The following is a 9,705-nucleotide window of genomic DNA, read 5'->3' on the forward strand; positions in this document are numbered from 1 at the left end:
TCCAGCAGAGAGGGCTGAGGCTGGGTTTACGTGCAGGCTCTGCCCCTGGGGTACCCAGAGCTCTTCTCTGCCCTCAGGCCTTGGGCCTGGAGGTCAGCCTGGCTCTGCTACTACGTAGCGTGTGACCTTCCACAGGGAAGCTACCCTCTCTGCACCTCAGGTCCCCATCCACTAAATAAAAGGTCGGAGGCTCTGACGTTTAGTACCTCCTGTTCCCCCTGTCTGGCAAGTCCTCCCTCCACTTCTCGACTGGTTAACTCCTATACCTTCCTAGACTCAACCCATGTTATTAGATCCCTTCGGAGGTCTTTCCCCAAGTTTCATCTTCTAACTCCTATTCCCAGCTGGATTGCATCCTTCCATGATAATAATAATCTTATTAAGCACTTACCACATGCCAGGCACTGCTCTAAACATGCCACATATATTGATCTATTTAGTTCTTGCAACACCACCACAAGGTGGGTACTATTAGTGTCCTTATTTTACAGAGAAGGACACTGAGAAATAGAGGTAAAAAGAATGACTCAAGTTCACTTAGCAAATAAGTGGTAGAGCTGGAATTTGAACTCCCGTATGGTCCCCCTGAGTGATGAAAAACTGTGAGGAGGTACAAAGGAAGCCACCTTGCCTGGTCAGAGTTTCCATTTTGATATATGAGCCCATACAGGGAGGCCCAAACAAAGTTTTTAGCCAAATTACATCTTTTTTCTGGGCAGTTTTATTCCTCAGGGATAGCCTCAAATCCAACTTTCTGGCCAAACTCCCAACATCATAATTCTATCTGTCACCAGTGTCAAGCTGACCCTCGGTTCACTCAGAACAGAAGTCCTAGGTGTGGAGGCACAAGGGCACGGCAGAGCTGTCAGAAAACTTGGGGTCAGCATCTGACACTGTGTGTGATTTTAGACAAGTCCCTGCTCCTCTCCGAGTTGGTTCCTCATCTGAAGAATGGGCATACAATACCCACCTTAAAGATTGTGAAAGATCAAAAGCTCGTTGAAGCCCTGGGCAAAAGAGAAATGATTCATTCCACAATTACTCAACCAGCACCTACCTGTGCCTGTTGATGTTAGGACAGACAAAAAATAAAGACCTGCTCTCTCAGAGTTTACATTTGAAGGTGACATTTGCAGTGGAGTTATTTCCCAGACCAGCTCTTCCTGCAGAAGCCAGTCTCTATGAAACCACCACATTCCCTGACACGTCAGAACCTCAGGATCCCCACTGACAGGGACCCACCACCCCACTGACTGCTGTCCCCTCTTCTCCCTCCCCTGCCCCCACCAGGTTCAGGAGTGGCCTCTGCCCATCCCTCCCTTACCCTGGGCCTGCTTCCTTCTCTCGAAAATCAGGAGCTGGGGTCAGATGGATTTCCAGGAACTTCTAAGTGGCCGTCAGTGATTGTGTGGTTGGTTACTCTTTCCTAGAGGGGATCTCTCCCTTGCATGATGAGGTGGGAGTGGGCAGGAAGCTGAGCCCACACATCCAGGAGGACCTTTAGAGGTGACCAGAGATGACCTCATTGACACTGAGGCACTAAGTTTTACTGCCTGGCCACATCAAACATCTTCAAGTTCCCTTCATCTCCTGCTGAGACCACACGCTGCTTCCTTTGCCTAGGAGCTCCCCTCCGGTCCTTGCCTTCCTGGCCAGGCCCTATATTACCTTTAAAACTCAGAGCAGAAATCACCTCCTCCCTAGTCCGTCTATTTTTGCACTCATTGCACTGGAGTATAATTTATTGATTTGAACATCTGTTCTCCCACCGCACTGAGAGCTACTCAAGGGCAGGGACTGTATTTTATAATGTTGTGTCCCCAGGCCCTAGGTCAGCACGCAGCTCATAGCGGGTGCTCAATTGGTATTGAATGGATTAAACTGAATGTAATTTAAAGTCACCTGCTGAAGTTCTTAGTTTCAGGAAAAGGCAAGACTGGGACTAGAATCCAGACCTGCAGATGCCAAGTCCAGCACACTTCATCTCCCCGCAGCTGTCAGGAGCAGCACAGAGGAGACCCACCCGAGAGGAGGGGTATCCAGACCAGCCGCTCTCACTACTCTTGCACCAGGGCAGGGATGGTCTCCAGGATCCAAGCTGCCAGAGAAGGTCCTCAGGGTGCCCTGAGGCCCTCTGTCCATGCTGGCATTGCCGCCCATCCTGTTTCCTTCCCTGTTCCCCTCTCAGCCCCCACCAACTCAGCCCCTGGCTCTCTGGGGGCTGGAGCCGAACACCACCCTTTCCCCTTTCTGCTCCCTTTCCCCAAACCTCTATAAATATGGTGGGAACCCGGCTTTCTGAATGACGTGGGAGGAGACAAAGAGAGTCCCCCACCCCCATGCCGCATGTGGAGCGCCCAGTTCATATTCCTGCTGCGACTGTATCTAAATGTTCAAATCGTCACCCCATGCCCCACCATCATGTGTCATCTTTTATGCATGGCCACCTCTGCCGTGCTGCTCGGTCAGTTGCTACGCAACCGACGACAGCGCCGCAGGGGCCTGACATTAGTGAAAGCAAATTGACCAGAGGAGACCTCATCCCGCATGCAAAGCAGCCAGGGCCTCCCTGAGCCACCCTTTTTCTCTCCACGGCCAGACCCTTGGACCACAGCCTCCTCAGCCTAAGCTGTGGACCCAGGAAAACCCCCGCACTCCTACTCCTCCAGAAAAAGCTGAAATCTGGCCAGGGACAAGAGCTACCTCCAAAGGGAAAGGTGGAGCCAATGTAGCTTCAGGTTCTGAAATTCTGACCCTCCAGTGGGATGGACATTGGCTCCTGCAGGAAGGGAAAGAGCTACTATTCGCTGAGCGCGTACTATGTGCTAGGCATGGTGAGAACAGTGCAATGCAAAAAGCTCTAACTTCCTGGATTCCAGCCCAGCTCCACCATTTCTCAGCTGTGTGTTGTGCATGCAAATCATTTATCAGGACTGAGACCCAGCCACAGAAATAGGCTGTCCCCAGACATCTCGGAGTGTGATAAAAGGCTGGTTAACAGGCTGGTGGGGAAGGGAGGCCAGTAGAACAGCAGGGGTGAGAAGATGAGAGAAGGGAAGGAGGGGAGAATACTGCCTTGCCCACCTGGTATTGCAGGCCTCTGAGCCTCCTGTTGGGAGGAACAGAGGAAATCAGGAGTTGGCAGTTCTGGTCTCTCCTTTTGCTCAATCCCTCATGGTCCCCACCCGCAGGAACTTGACCTCACCAATTTCCCACTTGAGTATATACCGTTTTGCACTGGGAGGCAGCGAGCTGTGCTAGAAAGAGCAAGGGTTTTGGAAATGATTAGAACTAGCCTCAAATCTTCAAATCCTGACTCTCACCCTTCCAAAGTGTGGGACTGTAGCAAGTTACTTCTGCCTTTTGAATTTCAGTTTCTCAGTCTGTAAAATGGGCATGATGATACCTACCTCACAGGGTTAAATGGCTGACATATGCAAAGTGCCTATTGGGAAATCAGCAAATGCTACTCTTCTCCCCCAAACTTTAATGGCTCCCAATTGTCAGAAGAACAAGTCTAATTCCTTAGCCCCACCTGGCCCCCACCCACTGCCCAGCCTCTCCCTCCCCTGCTCCCTGAACCTCTGCACATTTGCTCAGGCTGCTGTGTCTGCCTGGCAAACCCTTCCTCCAGCTGTTTGCTTTTTGAAATCTGGTCTACCTCTCAGGACCCAGAAAAAATAAAATAAAATTCAGCTCCAACAGGCAAGCCTGCCCCCCAACCCCAAGGCCATACCCGAATCTACTGAAATTTCCCAGCAAAAGAAGGAGCAGGGAACCAAGGAGCAACCTTCCCCTCTTCAGGAGTGAGTTTGAGAAGCTTTCCCAAACTTTATGATGAGATCTCTCAAAGCTCAATCATTTATTGAGGAATGCCATTTCTGTGACTCCTGGAACCGAGGGGCTACATCTCACCTCAAGGACAGGCATGCCCTGAGGATGGGCACAGGGGCAACCCCAGAAGGCATGGCTCACAACTTGCTGGGCACCAAGCATGGCTCTAAGCACTATAGCATCTTGGACTTGACCAGTGTCTAACACTTCACAACCGCCAATTAACTAATTCACAACTATTTGTTAGCATATTCACAATGTCTTTAATTTCCATACAAATCAGTGAAGTAGATATTACCCCCATTTGCTGAGGAGGAAACTGAGGCTCAGAGAGGAAAAGTGACATGCACAGGGTCACACAGTGGCTTGATAATGATAAAACTGGGGCAGGAACACAGTTCTATGTGAAAATAGACTCTGAGGTTGTAATGTATGGACTCTGTCTATATCACCATTCACAATTAACACTTCGGATTAATTTACCCATTTTTAAAACCCACAAGTTACCAGGGAAAACCATTTACCTATTTCTTGCCAGGGCAAAGCCTTTACCAAACCCAGAAAGGGACAGCATGGAGGGTGCTGAGAGCACCAGCTCAGCTCTGTGCCCCTGGGCAGATGACCCCATCCTCTCAGTCTGAGTTTCCTGCTCTGAAATGGAAGGTAAGGTGGCCTACCCACTTCCATGTCTATTCTAAAGGGCAAAAATGATACAGACACCAAAGACTAAACTATGAAGCCTTGTTAGGTGTTAGTATCCCCTTAGAAGAGGCATCCATCCAAACGAGAAGTGTACCTGTTTCTGACATATGCATTTCTTTAATTATTCAACGTTGTGAACTGTATTGTCCTTGTTGTTTAAAGGAAACATGCCAATTGTATTGCCTTCGTGTTGTATTGAAAAGCATTTCTTCATTATTTGGACTAATTTCCAAACAAATTAAAACTGTTGTAGCAGTCAAGCTCTGACTGCTCCATCTATTAGATTCAGAAGATGGCAAATTCCTTAAACACAGATATAAACAATTCTGGTAACACAATCTGATTTTATAATTAATTTTCTGCCTGGGAGGGCGAAAGTCCTCCTTCCCACTTGCTTTGCCCTCAAGTTACTGACGGTTCTCATACTTCTGGCAGACTTTTGGTTAAGGAAAAGCAGATTCTGTTACATGGGATTCTGTAGCATGTAAAAAGATAAATCTTCTCAAATGTCCTTTGATCACAGAGATGGCCAGGGTAGAGGAAATCAGGAAGTTCCTTTATGATCTGACCTTACTGGTTCCTGTTTCTTGCCCAGTGCAGCCACAGTAAACACACCTTCTCAGCAGCCTGCAGAGGCTCCACCCTGAGCTAGCCTGTGGGGCAGACATGCCCTGGGGGTGCTCAAGGGCTAGTAGAGATGTGGGGCTGAAACAGGTGAAATAAGGGGAAAACATATGCAAGGAACAGTTTAAATAGCAAGAGAGTTGGCTGGACTGAGCCCCTTGTGAAATGATGGGCGTATTAGATGGATCCAGGGTCTAGTCTACGACCAAGATCAGGACTCAGTCTGGGGCCAGGTTTATGGCTCAATATATGGCCAGGATCAGACTCAGGCTGGGACCAAAGTCAGGGCTCCGGTTGTGACCAAGATCAAGACTCAGGCTATGAACAAGATTAGGGCTCAGTCTCTGGCCAAGATTGAGACCTGGGGTCCAGAATCAGTCTCTGGCCAGAGCCAGGTTAAATTGTGATCGGGATCGTGGCTCAATTTGTGACATGACAATAGGATTCATAAACGACTTTTTTTTTTGGCCACACTACTCAGCAAGTGGGATCTTAGTTCCCCGACCAGGGATCGAACGCTCGCCCTTGGCAGCAAAAGCGCAGAGTCCTAACCACTGGACCACCAGGGAAGTCCCCATAAATGATTTAGACCTAGTCCCTGCTCAGGGATTTCATAGTCTAGTCAGGGAGACAGTAAACTGAAATTACCAACTATTAAGAGTTGTGAAAGAGGGTAACAGGAAACAATAAGAACACAAGAGAGGGCCAGATTGTCCAGTCTTGGAGGCCAGGGAATACCTTCCCGAGAAGGTTATGCTAGAACTGTGAGTCCATAAGAACCTGAGCAGCTTCATTTCAATGTCCTTTATTATATCATTGTTTTGAGCATGTGGCCTCATTCACGTAGTACGTTCTTCAATTGCCCCCAGTACACTGTGAATGCAGAGTTAGTTTTAAGGGACACTCCTGCTCTTCCTCTAGCCAACAAGGTCCTGAAGAGCACATAGTTTTCTTCAACCTCGGTACTTCCCAGTATTTTCTGTCCACCATTCAGGTGCTCTGCTTAACCCTGACACTAACTCCCAGACACCTTTGTGTCTTTGGTTTGGTTGGATGCACTGGATTTCTATGCAGGAATCCATTTACTCCCTTGTGCTACTCATCTTCATCTTGTAGCACAAAGGTATAAACCTCTTCCCTAAGTTTAGATACAGTGTCCCTCAGAGGAACAGAATGGTAAAGAAAATCAGACAGTGAAATCAAGGAAACCAGGTGAGTTCTGTGGCCTCTGGCAAGTCACCCAATCACTCTGAGCTTCAGTTTCCTCACCTGTTAAAAGGAGCTGAAGCAATCCTTGCCCATATTGCAGGACGTTTTGGATGCCCTGTGAAAGAACTGATGTAAGAAGGCAGAAGAAGTTCATTTCAGCTTTATGGGATTGGTCAATTCTCACTGGGGTCCTAGGAGGTAGGATCCATGGTCCCCTGTATCTATTCACAGACCTGGTGTGTGGGGAGTGGGGAGTGTGTGCTTCTGAGCCACTGCTCTGGGGCATGAGCACAGTTTGTATGCCCAATTGTATATCAATGTGTATACCCATGTATGTGTCTTACATTGGCATCTTCAGAGCAGACTCTGAGATGGGGATTCATGTACAAGTGATTTATTAAGGAAATGCTCCCAGGAGAAACTAGTAAGGAAGTAGGAAAAGCAGGACAGGAAGGGAAAGGAGCCAAACAAAGGTGTGAGCTCAGGTACAAGTCCTACACAGAGTATATTTTAGCCTGATCCTGCAGGAGAACTCCAGAGTGTAAGTTGTCCCAACTCAAGAGTGGAGCTGGGCTTTCACACTCTCCCTTGCAACCACCCAACAATCATCGGTCAACTCCCAGATACTTTTGGCTGTACGTGATAGTGGGCTAGTGCTAGCATCCAGTAGCCTGAGAGCCGTCCCCTAAAGAAAAGTCACAGGTGCCACTGAAGCACATGAAGTGAGGGGTGGGTATATAAGGAGACCTGTGTAGAGGTTTTCATTTGTGTTGGTTTCCCCCGGCCTGTGTATTGGTTTCCCAGTCTCTCCGGCAACCCTTCTCATTTTCCTATAAGAACTCCACTTTCTCTATCACTTACATGTTGGTATTTCAGCTGCTTAAAACCTTTCCCTGGCTCCTGACTGCCTACAGGATAAAGTCCAAGTCCCTTCACTGGATTAAGAAGCCCCTTCATGATCTGTCCTCTGCTGAACACCCCAAGCCTCATCATTCACGTGGCCCCCTCACTCTAACCCAACAAAGAACTTGCTGGTATGGAGATCATATGGGGTTCTGGGGAGCCCTCAAACTCCTCATAGCCCAGTAGGGAAGACAGGGGTATGACAGGAAAATCTAAGAGCTTTGGGAATAGAGATAAGGTACATGACCCAACCTGGGTTCAATGAAGACTTCCCAGGGAGACTAATGTGAAGGATATAGAGGAAATATGGCAGAAAAGAGTTATCTTGGCAGTATTTGCAGCATAGGGGTAAGGCGGGAAGAGGTATAGGAGCAGACCTGGCAGAGAGTGGCCACAAATTAAATATTGGTGGAATAAATAAATGAATGAATGACTATGCATTACACAGCCTGGGCTTTGGAATTCAAAGGCCTTGATTCCCGACTCTTCTGCTTACTCACTGAGAAACCTCCAACAAGTCATTTAATTGCTCTGAGCCTCAGTTTCCTCATTTAGAAAATGGGGTTAATGAGAATATCTGAGACAATGGATAAAAATGCTTTGTATGCTGCAAAACCCTGCTCCAAGGTTAGTTTTCATTTATTCATTCATTCAAAGAATATTTCTGAGTTCCTACACTATGCCAGGCCACGTCCTAGAAATCCACCTACAAACAGGAATTAGATGGGGACTCTACCTGTAGATGGAGAGGAGACAAGTTTAGGAGAGGAGACGAGGAGAGGAGAAAAGTTTAGCTCCTAATGAGACAAGATGCTGTAATCAAGATCTGGGAGCTCAGAGACAGTTTGACTTATGTCATCTAATGAGGAAGTTTCCCAAAGAAGGTAACATTGTATAATTGTGCCCTGAAGGATGAGTGGGGACTTGCCAGATGAAGACTAGGTCTGGGTAGAAGGAACATATATAGAGACACAGAGGCATGAAAAGAGAGGTGTGTTTAGATCATCAAGACTGGTCTGGATGACAATTGTGTATATGGGATGGTGTTGAGACCTGAGAGGGAATGGGTAAGTCTCTTGAGGTCAAATAATATAGAGGAATTGTGAATACTTTTCTACAGGTAATGGGGACTTTCTCTGGCATGAGAGTTGCAGTGGCGTTAGGAATAGGTGGACAAAATCTGTTTGGGGCCGAGGAAGAAGAGTTGTGGCAACTTGTACTTTAAAAACTGGAGAGGGCTTCCCTGGTGGCGCAGTGGTTGAGAATCTGCCGGCCAATGCAGGGGACACGGGTTCAAGCCCTGGTCTGGGAAGATCCCACATGCTGCGGTGCAACTAGGGCCATGAGCCACAACTACTGAGCCTGCGCGACTGGAGCCTGTGCTCTGCAACAAGAGAGGCCGCGATAGTGAGAGGCCCGTGCACCGCGATGAAGAGTGGCCCCCGCTTGCCACAACTAGAGAGAGCCGTCACACAGAAACAAAGACCCAACACAGCCAAAAATAAATAATAAAATAAATAAGTAAATAAATAAATTTAAAATAAAAACTGGAGAAACGTCTGGACCTTCATAATCATTACCACCAACATACAACCACAACACCACCACCACCACACTTCAGCGATCTCTCCCTTAGACAGCTATGCATTGTGGAAAAACCTGCTCAAACTGGTTCTTCTTGAAAATTTTGCTCCTACACCAGATAGTCATTACACACTCTCTCCCAATGAGCTTTGTTTGTGATTCTACTGGCAGGGTGTAAGATGAAACACTTTCTAATTAGTCCTGAATATCCCCCTGAAGAGGTCTTAACCAGTTATCGATTGCTGTGTAATAAACCATCCTAAACTTAGTGGCTTAGCACAGCCCTGGCTCAGGACTCTGTAGGTTGGCAATTTGGGCTATCCTCAAGTGGGTTCTCCTGCTGGTCTTGGCTGGGCTGATTCATCTGTCAGTGTATAGCTGTGGGTCAGCTAGGAAGCTTTGTTTCTGGGGGGTTCACTGGCTATCAACTGAGGGTAAGGGGGTCAACAGAGCCACATATTTTTCATCAGCTAGCAGGCTAGCCTGGGCTTGGTCACATGGTGGTAGTCTCAGTGTTTCAAGAACACCAAGAGAGGAAGCTGTGAGGCCTCTTGAAGCCTAGACTTAAAACTCTCCCAATGCCATTTATTCTATTGGCCAAAGCAAGACAAAACCAGCCTGAAATGCACTACACCTCTTGATGAAAGAATTTTAAAGCATTTTGGCCATTTTTGCAATCCACCCTAAGGTTTATGAACTTTTTTCTATTAATCCTGGTATATGCTAGGAAGAAAGAATGGAGAACATTCCAAAGAAAGTTTTTATTATTTTTGTTAATTGAATTATTCCCTATAACCATAACATATACTAAGAGTGTGGTGAAATCCCTGTGGTTTATTTATTATTATA

This window comes from Balaenoptera ricei, chromosome 1, assembly GCF_028023285.1.
Source record: "Balaenoptera ricei isolate mBalRic1 chromosome 1, mBalRic1.hap2, whole genome shotgun sequence".
Lineage (NCBI taxonomy): Eukaryota > Metazoa > Chordata > Mammalia > Artiodactyla > Balaenopteridae > Balaenoptera > Balaenoptera ricei.